The sequence below is a fragment of the Lactuca saligna genome, chromosome 9 (assembly GCF_052625555.1).
Source record: "Lactuca saligna cultivar CGN05327 chromosome 9, ASM5262555v1, whole genome shotgun sequence".
Classification (NCBI taxonomy): Eukaryota; Viridiplantae; Streptophyta; class Magnoliopsida; order Asterales; family Asteraceae; genus Lactuca; species Lactuca saligna.
In genome coordinates, this window is record NC_136425.1 from 156952423 (window position 1) to 156968208 (window position 15786).

The window sequence follows — 15786 nt, forward strand, 5'->3', positions numbered from 1 at the left end:
CATCAAACATGTGTCCTAAGATACTTCATATGTCATATTCCTTAATCCTAAAGTCATTCATCAAAATACGTAGGCCTTACACTTAGCTGTTAGCCATTAGCCTTACACCTAAGACCTAATCATAAGCCATATGTCATAAGTCTTAAGCCTTAAGCATTAAGCCTTAAGCCAAAAGCAATAAGCCATAAGCCATAAGCCATAAGCCACCAATCCATACTTCCAAACATAAACGTTCACCCTACCATATCCCAGATCCCTATATCCACCCGGTAGTATCCAAATCCAACTTTACATACATATATACCCACACATACACATAACCCTGCATCATCTCCCCATACCCATCCAAGTAACCCCACATACACCTACACCCAACATCTACCCCTAAATGCTAAGTTCCACCCCTACAACCATAACCACAAACCCTTAATTACAAACCTACACAAACACCTACCCCACCCTACCCTACCCCAAATCCCCATATATATATATATATATATATATATATATATATATATATATATATATATATATATATATATATATATATATATATATACACACACACACACACACACACACCCACTTCACCCCACTCACACATATAATCATATCCCCACCAATACTCCTTATATCCACTCCAACCCACCCATACATATACCTACCTCACCATATTCCCACCTATACCCATATACGCATCCATACCTAGACTCACACATTTCATTAATGTTTTTTATTTATTAGTTGCAAATCATTAGAAATATAGTTTTAAATTTATACATCACATGCCAAAAATAGTATACTTTTTGTTAATTGTTTTATAATAGCATATTTATGTCACAAATTCACATACACATATACATACACACATACATATTTACATACATATACAAAAAATACAATAATAATAATAATAATAATAATAATAATGATAATTATAATTATAATAATAAAGTAAATAATAATAATAATAACTACAATTTAAAAAATTAAAATTTTGACATTTATTTTTAATTCAGTTGGATATTTCCAACATACTCCGCTCCCCTAAACTTTGGCTATAGTTTAGATTTCAAAGTTCCCCCAAAAATTTGACCAATCTCTCACCACCCGCCAATCGATACAGTTCCTGCTCACACCGAACTTCAATGTATGCTTCACATATTCTATGTTGCGTTTCATATTCATCTACAGCCTGGTCCATCGTTCTATGCACCACCACCGGTCTAACGCCTCACCACCGCTCAACCAAAGCTTCGCCTTGGTGGCAACCTTCACCGATCCACCTCGCCTTTTGTTGTCATCGGTTGAGGAAGGCATCAGCGCCACATTCAATCCCAAAAAAAGGAAAAAATCAGATTTGAATACCTAAAATCAAAATCAGTTAGACCTAAATCCATTTTTTAGTGTTTTTGTGCTTATAGTTGAAGCTTTATAAGATTTATTGGGGTTCTGTTTCCGGATTTGCAATTTGGAATCCATTGATCCAAAAACGTTAATTACATCTGGTGGTCAATTGGTACGAGCATCTATTTTCATTTGTAAATTATAGTTATTTCAGTATCGCATATCAACTGTTTGATGATTTTCCCAAATGAAAACTTAGATCACTAAAAATGAGGTGTTGGTCAAACTTAGTACTATGTTCCACCTATTTAACCAATTATAGCATTGCTCTATGATTTGTTTTTCAGAGAACTAATCATTTATGGCTTTGCACCTTAGTGTTATTTGGAAAACTAGCCAATTGTACCAGTAGATTTTGAGTTTTTTTAACCAACCCAATTTTAGCATTGTGTTTCTTTTTTAAGATCATATCACTCATCTCTTACCACCACCACTACAACCATCACCACTAGAAGGTCTATACTCTTCAATCAGTTTGATGACCAACAACATTGACAACAATGAGAATTCTTTCTATTTAGGTTATCAGGAGAATCATTAGAGCATGTACAATGCCCCAATAGAAAGTCACTACCCTACAACATATGTGAAAGAACCGATGCTAATGTTTGGAAGTAGTGGTGAGGGTCATGAAGTGTGCATAAAAGGATAGTTACTTGCATAAAAGAGAAGAATATGTTTCTTGAAAGTTTGTTTTAGTGTGCATGTTAGTGTAACATACACGTTTTGAAATCGTGTTTTAAGTAAATAATATTATGAAATATTATGTGAATTTGAATGTTGAGTTCTAACAGATAGTTTTTACTAGAAATAAAGTAAAACTATGTTTAGAATCACTCATAAAATGTTGGAAGTCTTATGAGATTCCAATTAAAAGCCAAATAGTGAAATATAGCGAAAATATAAAATTTGGAATAAGTAAAATTTTATTATTGAAAGCTGTAGAAAATCTCATTAGAAACATTTAGGCGAAAACCTCGTCGAAATATGAGTTATAACGAAGAAGTTATGACCAAACGAAGATCCGTGATAAATCCGGAAAATACTTTATCGCGTAAAAATTTAGTTTTCGATAAACTAATTTTTAGCTTAGTGATGTAAATGAAAGTTGTAGACTCGTGAAAATAATCAACTTTCATATAAAGAACGCAAAGATCTGACTTCGTATGAGGAAGTTATGATTTTTCGAAGTTTCAGCTTAGCAGTAGACAGCTAAAAACTCGAATTTTAGATCGAGTGATTTTTAGCCGACACAACCTAAACGAGAATTGAAGGTCTCGTCATTTGTAGTGCAACGGTAAAAAGTCTGACGAAAACGGACGTCAGATGAAGAAGTTATGAATTTTTAACGGATTTTCCTGTCTCGGTCTGTTAAAAATAATAATATTAAAATTAAAGTCAAAATTAGCCGACGAAGTCTAAACAAAAGTTGTAGAGCATAATTTTAGCTACGCGTGCATCTAAAGAACGTCAAAAACAGAGCTCGTATGTGAAAGTTATGGATTTTAGAAGTTTTTGCACAAAAACCGAGAAATCTCGCATACGTGGACTTCGGCCACGTCACCCTCGCTTAAAACACGCCACGTATCCGAAATTTGGTGAGTCACCGAAGCAAGCTGGCGAGACGTGTCGCCTGCCCTCGCATCCGAAGTCCGGTCCACTAAGAATCTGACGCGTGCCCTTTATCACGTGTCCGAGCCTCGCAGGGGTGCCACGTCCGAAGCCTCGGACTAGACCTTGGTCCAATTATAGGCCGACACCGAGCCCCTCGCATGCGAAAACCACGTGCGAGCCACCGGCACACTCTCGCCCTGCTGATGCCGCGTGTCCTCGCTGTTGACTCCCCCTTCCTTAGCCGACTTCGGACCTCCCTATAAATACAAGGGCCTGCGAGACCTCTCGGGTAATTTTGGAAAATTGCCACTTTCACCCCCCTTTTTGATATTTTTACTATTCCGACTTCCCTCAAAGCCCCGGTACTAATTCCAAAGCCCGAAACATGCCCCGAGACTCCTGAGAAGCCCGAAAAATTTATCTTTTCGATTTCAAAGCTCTACCTTCGCAGAGCCCGGTTTTCAACGACGAAAGTCATATTTAGAGCCGAAGTACTACCCAAATTAATATTTTAGCCCCCGGTTATTTCACGGTGAGTTTAATATATAGGAACAATTGTATGTTATGTGTTATATGTACTACGTGCTTTTCAGCGTTATTATTCCGGGTTATTTTTATTTGCTATTTTTAATAGCAAAGAAATACCTTTGACCATGTGATCAGTGAAAGGACTTAGATTCACCTTGGTACTGGTATATAGCCTCTGGCTATGTAGAACATGTCTCCGTAAGAGAATGAATTCTATTATATGGTATTGGCAGAAGGTTAGACAGGGCTTTAAGCCTGAAATCTACCAAAATGTTAATCCGAAGTTATATATCTTCTGTGCCGTTTGGGCCAAAACTTTATTGATGTATATCAAGCATGGAAATTGTTATGTCTCATTGATTGTATATCTTTCAATCAAATCAATGATTGATATGGAATGTTTGTCACATGATTCACATATACCCTTGTTGTTCCTTGTTCCTCTTGGCTTCTGCCATATTAAAGTATATATGGCATAACGTTATATTGTATCTATTATTGAACTCACTAAACGTCACCGCTTACCCTCTCAATGTTTAACAAATTACAGGAGATAAGCATCCAATATATTTATATACTGGTAGAAGATTTTTGTAACGCCCGGGTTTCAGGGCTAAACATTTTTGTCAATGTAATAGTTTAGGTCAACTCTTGTAACTCTTTTTGAAGTAATAAAGATGAAATATTTGAGTATTATGTGAATTATGTGTGTTTATGTGTTTATTATTTAATTATAAATGTATAATTAATAAAGAATAAAAATGAGCGTCAAAATTAAAGTGTGAGATAATCCTGATATCTCTACATAAAGTTTTAGAATATGTCTCAAGGTTTCCGTGCATATAAGGAACGCCGAAATCCGAGTTATAACGAAGAAGTTATGACCCGTCGAAGTTTCACGACAGAACCGGCACGATACCGGGAAGCGTGAATAATGAATTTACGATAGAGCGAGATTTAGCCTTAGCGATCTAAAAAAAAGTCGTAGAATATGTTAAACTAAGAACATCGATAAAAAGAACGCCCAAATCTGACTTCGTATGAAGAAGTTATGAGATTTTAAACAGACCAATTCTGTCCCGGCCTGTTAAAAATATAACTTTAAAAATAAAGTCAAAATTAGCCGACGGAGTCTAAACGAAAGTTGTAGAGTACGCCTCCACCTATGCGTGGATATAAAGAACATCAAAAACGGAGTTCGTATGAACGAGTTACAAATTATAATAGCATATTTACGTATTAAAATAAAGTATAAATCATGTATACGTACACATATATATACATATGTATATATCATTAGAAAGGTATCGACGATGCGGTCATTATAAGACTAATATTGAGTTCTTTCGACATTAGTTTAGTACAAATATCATTAAATCCATTTAAAATAGTATTATAGAGGGGTGTTTAGTTGTTTATATAACTAAAAGGTCATTACGTAATTATGGAGGGTAGTTTTTGAAAATTCAATTAGTATAAATAAGAGCCTTGGGCTCTCATATTTTTTGCACCATTCTCTTGATTCAAGAGTCTTTCTCTCCTTATCCCCCGAGCATTTCGGTCCCTCGTGATTCGACTTCTCTTTCTGTAGTTTAGTATAGTAAGGTGAGCGCTAAAGCGTTGCACGGATTTTTCTTAGAAAGATTCAGCGATGAAGTTCTGCCCCTGCAGAGCCCGACTCCTAGCTAAAACCCCCTTGTAAGTAAGTTATGCTTACCTTATTTTAATATAGCTTATATTTAAAATTAGTATTGTTATTATGAACTTATAATAAATATTTGGGCTATTATTATGGGTTATATAAGTATTTTTTTTAACGCTTATATAATAATAATAATAGCTAGACTATTAATTAGTCTCGGCGAATAATAGACTAAACTCTAGTGGTAATAATACTAGGTTTCTTCGAAGAAAATTCTATTTAAGAAGCGAAGCGTTGTCTGAGTTCGGAATCACCACCTTTTCAAGTGAGTGCATAGTTACTTTCATCTTAAACATAGATATGAAGTATTTTATATATTACGTGCTATGTGTGCATATTATCTGTATACTTGTTATCTATGCTGGATGAATGTTTTTATACAAGTTTTAAATGATTTAAACTGTATATGTATTTTATATTTACAAAAATGTTGGGGTAAAACATGGGTAGGTGTAATAAGACGATGTGTGATAAAATGATGAGAGGCCTCAATGTTGTTGTTGTTGATCCAGTCATCTAGCGGGGTATAGATGACGACCACGGGCTCTTCTAGACAGTCCAGTGGAACGCTGGCAGGCTCGCAACCTGTAGGTGTTGTGAACGATGTGTTCATCCCCCACATGGTTGCCTATTAGGACATTTATTGCTGAGGAATCCCCTTAGCAGTAGTGTCCGTACCGATGATGATCCTTAGGCTAGGTCCCTTATGATAGATGTTTAGGGACGTAAAGTGAGGATAACGGGAACGGGTAATCGGGTTATTGTTGATTGATGAAATTAATAAACTTATTTATTGTGGGTTGAAAACCCTATGTGCTCACCAGGCTCCCAAGCCTGACCCACTCAGTTTTATGTATTACAGGTAGTGGCGCATGAGCATAGGTGTGATGTTTTGGACGAGGGATTACATATATAGGCCTGTAGATATGAAATAATGTAGTAAGGCTTATATTGTACTGTTTATACTTTTGATCTGTACGAACATGACATCCCGAGTCTTTTAATGAAATACATTTCTTGGAAATGCTTTTGATAAATCTTTATCATATTATTGTTTTGGGACAAATTCCGCAACCCTTTTATTAAAAGATAACTTTGATTTTGAAATAAAGTATAAACAAAACCGATCTTTTCTGGTCGTGATTTTGGGGATGTCACAGTTGGTATCAGAGCATTAGTTTAAGCGAACTAGGAATTTGTAGGATTTCTAGACCTAAACTTAGAATGCTAAGTGATGATTGTGAGGTGTGAGCACTAGCTTATTTTAGGAATTGTGCATAAAATGCCTTTATGTGCTAAATGCTTTATGCATGATATGCTGTTATTTTGTTCGGATCTATGGTCTGTTGCCGACCGGATCTGGACACCTTATGTGTTTAGGATTCTAAACGTATGACTATGATATTAGAACTAGCATGTAAACGTTTCGGAGTGATAAGGACGATTTAAAACGTCTCTCCTAAATAAAGATCTAAATTCACCTTATTCGGTGTATAGATCAAGATGGCAAGGACCCGTAATGGAAACGTGAACGCGAATGGAGGTAGGAACCAACCCCCAGTGATCGAGCAAATACCAGTTGTGGAAGCCGCTGCCGGACCAATAACGATGGCCGGAGTGCAAGCGATGATCCAGGCAATGTTGGATCGTCAAATGGAGGAAACCAGGTGTTTGCTCCAGCAAAATCGAGAGGAAGCGACTATTCAGATCGAACAGCCCGAGTTGAACGAAGGGCTGACTGAAGAAGGAAACTACAGTGAGACTATTGGTCAAGCCAACCCACCGATAGTTAGGCAAAACCACCAGGATGGAGGAAATGATGGGCGTGGATGCAAATACAAGGATTTCATGGCATCCAAGCCACCGAGTCTATCTGGAAGCCCGACGCCGGTGGAAGTCATGAATTGGATCTCTGAGATGGAGACAATGTTTGAGAGTTGCGAGTGTAGCAACAGGCAGAAGACCGCTCTCGCAGTTCCTCTATTGAAATCTGGAGTACTAAGCTGGTGGAAGCTATTAGCTGATTCGATGCCCAAAGGTGAAGCAAGCAAAATGTCGTGGGAGGATTTTCTGGTACAGTTGAAGATGCAATACTGCTCTGAGCAGGATCTTCTGGAGATCAACAACGAATTCCAGAATCTGAAGAAGGGAAGAATGAGCGTTACTGAATACGCTGCAAGCTTTACTGAGAAAATGAAGCTTGTTCCTCACCTCGTCCCAACTGAACTCTCCAAGGTTAACAAATTTGCCCTCGGATTACCAGCGGACTTCGGTCCAATGGTCAAGCTGAAAGCCGCCATCTGGGCTGTAAGAATGTGGAGACCCAGATACGAGAAAAGGGTCTGGAGAGAGCAGAAGTGGGAGAGAAAAGTAAATTTAACGGATCCTCGAGGTCCGGTAAGAAAGGTAAATACTCGAAGTCTGGTTCGAGAGGAGGAGGATCAGAAGCAAAGTGGTGTGACAAGTGCAAGAAGAAGCACTTTGGGAAGTGTGATGGAGGAGTCACTTGTTACAAATGCGGAATGCCTGGGCACTATACCAATGAATGCACCCTCAACCAGAAGGCCTGTTATGGGTATAATGAAGAAGGGCACATTTTGAAGGACTGCCCGAAGAAGAAGGAGGCAGGAAGACCCAACATACCACCAAAGTCGAAGGCGAGAGCCTTCCAGATGACGCTCGAGGCTGCAAAGGAGGCAACAGACGTCGCTTCAGGTACCTTTCTTGTAAATGGTTTGCCTGCAAATATACTATTTGATTCCGGAGCCAACTACTCCTTTGTGTCGCATAAATTTAGTGCGAAATTAGCATTACCTGTAGAAAAACTTGATAACGCCCTAATTGTAGAAGTTGCCAGTGGCAAATTCGTACATGTTAGTAATCGTATTAGGAACATCGTCATTGACCTAAACGGAAACGAATTCCATGAGGAACTATTACCCATAGAGTTAAACGGTTTCGACATCGTTTTGGGTATGGATTGGCTTAGCGCCAACGATGCCGAGATATTATGCCGAAAGAAGATAGTTAGGATAAACCCACCCGGAAAGGAATCATTTATGGTGTACGGGGACAAACGCAGAGTGAATTCTGGAATCATCTCCCTGATGAAAGCCATGAAATGTTTGTCCAAAGGATGTGCATCATACTTGGCATTCGTAATCGATGCTAAGAAGGAAAAGAAAGAGGTGTAGAATATACCGGTTGTGTGCAATTATCCGGAAGTCTTTCCCGAAGATCTTCCCGGATTACCACCTGATAGGCAAGTGGAGTTTCGTATAGACTTGTTGCCAGGAACAACACCGATAGCAAAGGCACCTTACCGATTAGCACCGACGGAGATGAAGGAGCTCATAACGCAACTTCAGGAGCTGTTGGACAACGGTTTCATTCGACCTAGTTCATCACCCTGGGGAGCTCCGGTGTTATTCGTAAAGAAGAAGGATGGAAGCATGAGGATGTGCATAGACTACCAAGAGCTGAATAAGGCAACGGTGAAGAACAAGTATCCATTGCCGAGGATTGATGATCTATTCGATCAGCTGCAAGGTTCGAGCTACTTCTCAAAGATCGATCTTAGGTCAGGATATCATCAGCTGAAGGTGAGAGAGCGGGATATTGAGAAGACTGCATTCAGAACAAGATATGGACACTACGAGTTCTTGGTTATGTCATTCGGACTAACCAATGCTCCCGCAACATTCATGGATTTGATGAATAGGGTTTGTAAACCATTCCTCGATAAATCTGTGATAGTGTTCATCGACGACATTCTCATCTACTCGAAAAGCCAGGAAGAGCATGACAAGCATCTACGAGAAGTGTTGGAGGTGTTAAAGAAGGAGAAGCTTTTTGCAAAGTTCTCCAAATGCGACTTTTGGATACGGGAAGTCCAATTCTTGGGTCATGTTGTTAACCAGGAGGGAATAATGGTTGACCCCGCCAAGATCGAGGCTGTAATGAAGTGGGAACGTCTGAAGAGTCCCACGGAGATTCGAAGCTTTCTAGGATTAGCCGGATATTACCGACGATTTATCCAAGGCTTTTCTTCGATAACTGCTCCATTAACAGCTTTGACCCATAAAAGAGCTACGTATACATGGAGTGAGAAACACGATGAGGCATTCGAGAAGCTAAAGAAGAAGTTATGTGAAGCACCAATACTTTCTCTACCCGATGGAGTCGAAGATTTTGCAGTTTATAGTGATGCATATGGAGTCGGGTTGGGTTGTGTTCTGACCCAAAGAGAAAAGGTTATAGCATACGCATCTCGACAATTGAAAGAGCACGAAAAGAACTACCCCACTCATGATCTGGAGTTGGCAGCGGTAGTATTCGCCTTAAAGATATGGAGGCATTACCTCTACGGCACGAAGTGCAAGCTCTTCACTAATCATAAGAGTCTCAAGTATCTCTTTAATCAGAAGGAGTTGAACATGAGGCAACAACGTTGGCTAGAACTTCTCAAGGACTACGACTGTGAGAGACTTTACCACCCGGGTAAAGCAAATATTGTTGCTGATGCTCTCAGTCGGAAAGTCAATCTTGAAAGGAAAAGGCCAAGAGCGTTAAGAATTGAAGTCGTCTCAACGATTGTGGAAAGTATCAGGAAAGCTCAAGAAGAAGCTTTAGAGAAGAATAACCGAAAGGAAGAACGTTTGGGAAGAACGTTAGTGTTCGGTACAAACAGTCGAGGACTGAAGGTATTCCAAGATCGAATTTGGGTACCTAAGACGGGAGGAATAAGAGATCTTCTGATGGAAGAAGCACATAAGACCATGTACTCAATTCATCCCGGTAGCACTAAAATGTATAAGGACTTAAAACCCTACTACTGGTGGCCGACGATGAAGCTCGATGTTGCGAAGTATGTGGCCGAGTGTGTGACATGTGCGAGAGTCAAGGCACAACATCAAAAACCGTATGGGAGTTTAGAACCTTTACCTGTACCCATGGGTAAATGGGAAGACATCACCATGGATTTTGTGACTAAACTACCCAGGACGAAGAGCGGACACGACATGATTTGGGTAGTGGTGGATCGTTTCACCAAAAGTGCACACTTCATAGCAGCCAACGAGAAGTGGTCTATGGATAAGCTCGCAAATGCTTACGTGAAGGAAATTGTAAGACTTCACGGTGTCCCTCTTACGATTGTATCAGATCATTATAGTCGTTTCACATCACGGTTTTGGAGGAGTCTACAAGAGGAGTTGGGTACAAAGTTGTGTTTAAGTACTGCTTACCATCCGCAAACTGATGGTCAGAGCGAAAGAACGATTCAGACGCTGGAAGATATGTTGAGAGCATGTACCCTCGAATTCCAAGGGAATTAGGACGAGCACTTACCTCTGGTAGAATTTTCCTACAACAATAGTTTTCACTCGAGCATCAAGATGGCTCCTTATCAAGCCTTGTATGGGAAGAAGTTTCGTACGCCGTCTTGTTGGCTTGAAGCCGGAGAGAAGCAGTTTATGGGCCCTGAGATAGTCCATGAGACTACTGAGAAGTTGAAGGTGATTAGGGAAAGGATGTTAGCAACACAGGATCGTCAGAAGAGCTATGCTGACAAGAAAAGACGACCGATAACTTTCGAAGTTGGGGATTCTGTTTTGCTTAAAGTCTTACCGTGGAAGGGACTTATACGATTTGGGAAACGAGGAAAGTTGAGTCCAAGGTTTATTGGACCGTTCAAAGTTCTTCAGAAGATTGGGAACCAAGCTTACAAGCTGGAATTGCCCGAAGAACTCAATGGTATTCATAACACCTTCCATGTGTGTTATTTGAGGAAATTCACGGGAGATGTTCCCGACATAATTCCAATCTCAAAGTTAAGGATGGATGAAAATAAAAGGTTGATCGAAGAGCCTGAGGCAATTGTTGACCGTAAGACTAAGAAGTTACGACGCAAGATGGTCGACTTAGTGCTAGTCCGATGGAAACATTCGAATGGGCCGAATCTCACTTGGGAAACAGAGGATGACATGATGAGTCGCTATCCACATCTGTTTGCTGATGCATGATTCCGGGACGGAATCATCCTAAGGGGGAGAGAATTGTAACGCCCGGGTTTCAAGGCTAAGCATTTTTATCAATGTAATAGTCTAGGTCAACTCTTGTAACTCTTTTTGAAGTAATAAAGATGAAATATTTGAGTATTATGTGAATTATGTGTGTTTATGTGTTTATTATTTAATTATAAATGTATAATTAATAAAGAATAAAAATGAGCGTCAAAATTAAAGTGTCAGATAATCCCGATATCTCTACATAAAGTTTTAGAATATGTCTCAAGGTTTCCGTGCATATAAGGAACGCCGAAATCCGAGTTATAACGAAGAAGTTATGCCCGTCGAAGTTTCACGATAGAACCGGCATGATACCGGGAAGCGTGAATAGTGAATTTACGATAGAGCGAGATTTAGCCTTAGCGATCTAAACAAAAATCGTAGAATATGTTAAACTAAGAACATCGATAAAAAGAACGCCCAAATCTGAGTTCGTATGAAGAAGTTATGAGATTTTAAACAGACCAATCCTGTCCCGGCCTGTTAAAAATATAACTTTAAAAATAAAGTCAAAATTAGCCGACGGAGTCTAAACGAAAGTTGTAGAGTACGCCTCCACCTACGCGTGGATATAAAGAACATCAAAAACGGAGTTCGTATGAACGAGTTACAAATTATAATAGCATATTTACGTATTAAAATAAAGTATAAATCATGTATACGTACACATATATATACATATGTATATATCATTAGAAAGGTATCGACGATGCGGTCATTATAAGACTAATATTGAGTTCTTTCGATATTAGTTTAGTACAAATATCATTAAATCCATTTAAAATAGTATTATAGAGGGGTGTTTAGTTGTTTATATAACTAAAAGGTCATTAAGTAATTATGGAGGGTAGTTTTTGAAAATTCAATTAGTATAAATAAGAGCCTTGGGCTCTCATATTTTTTGCACCATTCTCTTGATTCAAGAGTCTTTCTCTCCTTATCCCTCGAGCATTTCGGTCCCTCGTGATTCGACTTCTCTTTCTGTAGTTTAGTATAGTAAGGTGAGCGCTAAAGCGCTGCACGAATTTTTCTTAGAAAGATTCAGCGATGAAGTTCTGCCCCTGCAGAGCCCGACTCCTAGCTAAAACCCCCTTGTAAGTAAGTTATGCTTACCTTATTTTAATATAGCTTATATTTAAAATTAGTATTGTTATAATGAACTTATAATAAATATTTGGGCTATTATTATGGGTTATATAAGTATTTTTTTTAACGCTTATATAATAATAATAATAGCTAGACTATTAATTAGTCTCGGCGAATAATAGACTAAACTCTAGTGGTAATAATACTAGGTTTCTTCGAAGAAAATTCTATTTAAGAAGCGAAGCGCTGTCTGAGTTCGGAATCACCACCTTTTCAAGTGAGTGCATAGTTACTTTCATCTTAAACATAGATATGAAGTATTTTATATATTACGTGCTATGTGTGCATATTATCTGTATACTTGTTATCTATGTTGGATGAATGTTTTTATACAAGTTTTAAATGATTTAAACTGTATATGTATTTTATATCTACAAAAATGTTGGGGTAAAACATGGGTAGATGTAATAAGACGATGTGTGATAAAATGATGAGAGGCCTCAATGTTGTTGTTGTTGATCCAATCATCTAGCGGAGTATAGATGACGACCACGGACTCTTCTAGACAGTCCAGTGGAACGCTAGCAGGCTCGCAACCTGTAGGTGTTGTGAACGATGTGTTCACCGGTGTACTCCATCCCCCACATGGTTGCCTATTAGGACATTTATTGCTGAGGAATCCCCTTAGCAGTAGTGTCCGTACCGATGATGATCCTTAGGCTAGGTCCCTTATGATAGGTGTTTAGGGACGTAAAGTGAGGATAACGGGAACGGGTAATCGGGTTATTGTTGATTGATGAAATTAATAAACTTATTTATTGTGGGTTGAAAACCCTATGTGCTCACCAGGCTCCCAAGCCTGACCCACTCAGTTTTATGTATTACAGGTAGTGGCGCATGAGCATAGGTGTGATGTTTTGGACGAGGGATTACAGATATAGGCCTGTAGATATGAAATAATGTAGTAAGGCTTATATTGTACTGTTTATACTTTTGATCTGTACGAACATGACATCCCGAGTCTTTTAATGAAATACATTTCTATGGAAATGCTTTTGATAAATCTTTATCATATTATTGTTTTGGGACAAATTCCGCAACCCTTTTATTAAAAGATAACTCTGATTTTGAAATAAAGTATAAACAAAATCGGTCTTTTCTGGCCGTGATTTTGGGGATGTCACAATTTTTGAATAGTTTGAAACTATTGTATCGATAAAAGCTTATGAATAGTTTGAAACTATTGTATTTTGCACTCCCATATGTATAAAACTATAGAATCCTGGGAATTTATGTAATATACAACAATTTAAAATAGTCGGTTTGTATCCAGTGGTTTGTAATCTCTTTATCAATGTAAAATATTGTTTTTATAAATATGCAAGTAGCATGTTTTGGAGTAACTATATTGTCGAGTATGAAAGTTTGGGTCTTTCATAAATACGAAAGTTAGGGTCTTTCAATCATGGTATCAGAGCTGTAGTTTGAGTGAACTTAATTCCATGGATTGGTATTTAGACTTAAACTATTGGAAGTTCAATATATAAACTAAATCATTATAAGTATAAGGATACAAACCATAGGAAATATATAAGTAAAAGTTGTAGGTAATAATAAACCCTAATATTCTAAAATACAATGTTACTCCGTATTGCAGAGCAATGGCTGAACAGGTTAGTAGCCATACCCCTGAGGTTGGTGGAGGTCCTCAACCCGAGGAAGTGAATACTCCAGTATCTCCTCGTGAGGAACGAATCTTAGGTAAACTTACCGGTGTTATTCGACAGACTCTCGAAGATCACAAAAAGAATGGTGATAAGGGAAAAGAGAAAGCCACTGGAGAATCTTCAAAAGGAGTGGTGAAGCGTCCCTCGTTCAAAGATTTCAAGAGTAGTGGTGCTACAGAGTTTGGTGTTCTCAATCCCATTATTGTTCTTACTTGGATCCAGAACACAGAGAAAGTGTTTCGTATTTCTCATGTGGATAATGAAGACAAGGCTAACTATGCTTCCGTAATGCTCATCGGAGAAGCATTGGTCTGGTGGGAAGCAACATATGAAGCTCTCAATGGGTTTGACCAGGAGAATTTAGCCTGGGAAATGTTTAAAACTCGTTTGCTAGAGAAGTATTGTCCTCTAGACATGAGGAGGAGATTGGATAAGGAATTCCTCGAGCTTAAACAAGGAGGAATGACTGTGAATGAGTATGAAACTCAGTATAATCAAAGAGCAAGGTTTGCTACAAAGTATATTCCAACCGAAGACGAGAAAATTCAGTTATTCATGGACGGACTATGACACAAAATCCACGATTTCGTTGCTAATTGAGAAGTTCTGTCATTCGATAAAGCCGTTAAATAAGCTCGAAGACGTGAGCATGACTTAGAAATACGTGGTGCCACTGTTACTGCTCCGAAGCAACCACGTACTGAAAGAACTGTTCCTGTTCCTTCTTTTCTACCAGCTCAATCCGTTCGGACTGAACCTAGTAATCAAGTTCAAACTCAAAGTGTCTCTCGTGGACGCGGTAGATCACAATCTTTTTCTATGCAATCGCCTTCATGTCGTATTTGTGGAAGGAATCATCCGGGCCAATGCAAAATAGACAAGGAATCCATTGTCTGTTATGGATGCGGAGAAAAGGGTCATATAAATCCAGCTTGCCCAAGAAAGGATGTTACTTGATATGCATGTGGTATTAATGGCCACAAGAAGCGTTTTTGCCCTACTCTTACTAGTCAGATAACGGGAAGTCAAGCTTTTGTTCAACAACTGGCGAGAAGCCAAGTCCCTGTTCAACAATCAAAGGCTACTCCAACTAAAAAGGAGGAGGTGCCAAAAGCTAGGGGTCATGCATTCCAGATTACCTTAGAGGAGGCACGTGAGGACCCGAATGTTGTGACGGGTACATTTCTTGTCAACTCTAGACCTTCTCACATCTTATTTGATTTTGGTGCCTCAGATTCTTTTGTGTCTTACGAATTTGCGCACACCTTTCGCGCAACCATTTCACGTAGATACCGCGAGAACTATATCATTACTTGCTGATAAAGTCTATAGGGATTGTGTTATAGAAGTTGAAGGCTATACTTTTCTCGCTAACCTGATCCCTATCTCCTAGCCCAACTTTGATATTATTCTCGGCATGGATTGGTTATCAAAGAACCACACAGAAATCTTGTGATATGAAAAGATAGTACGTATTCCTATTAAAGGGGAGAATCCTATCTATGTCTACGGTGAACAAAGACTCTTAAAAATAATCTCTTTACTTAAAGCTCGTAAATTAATATCGAAAGGGTGTTCTATCTATCTGGCCTACACAGTTGATATCTCAAAAGAGGAGAAGAAAACTGTAAATGATGTTCTCGTTGTTAACGAA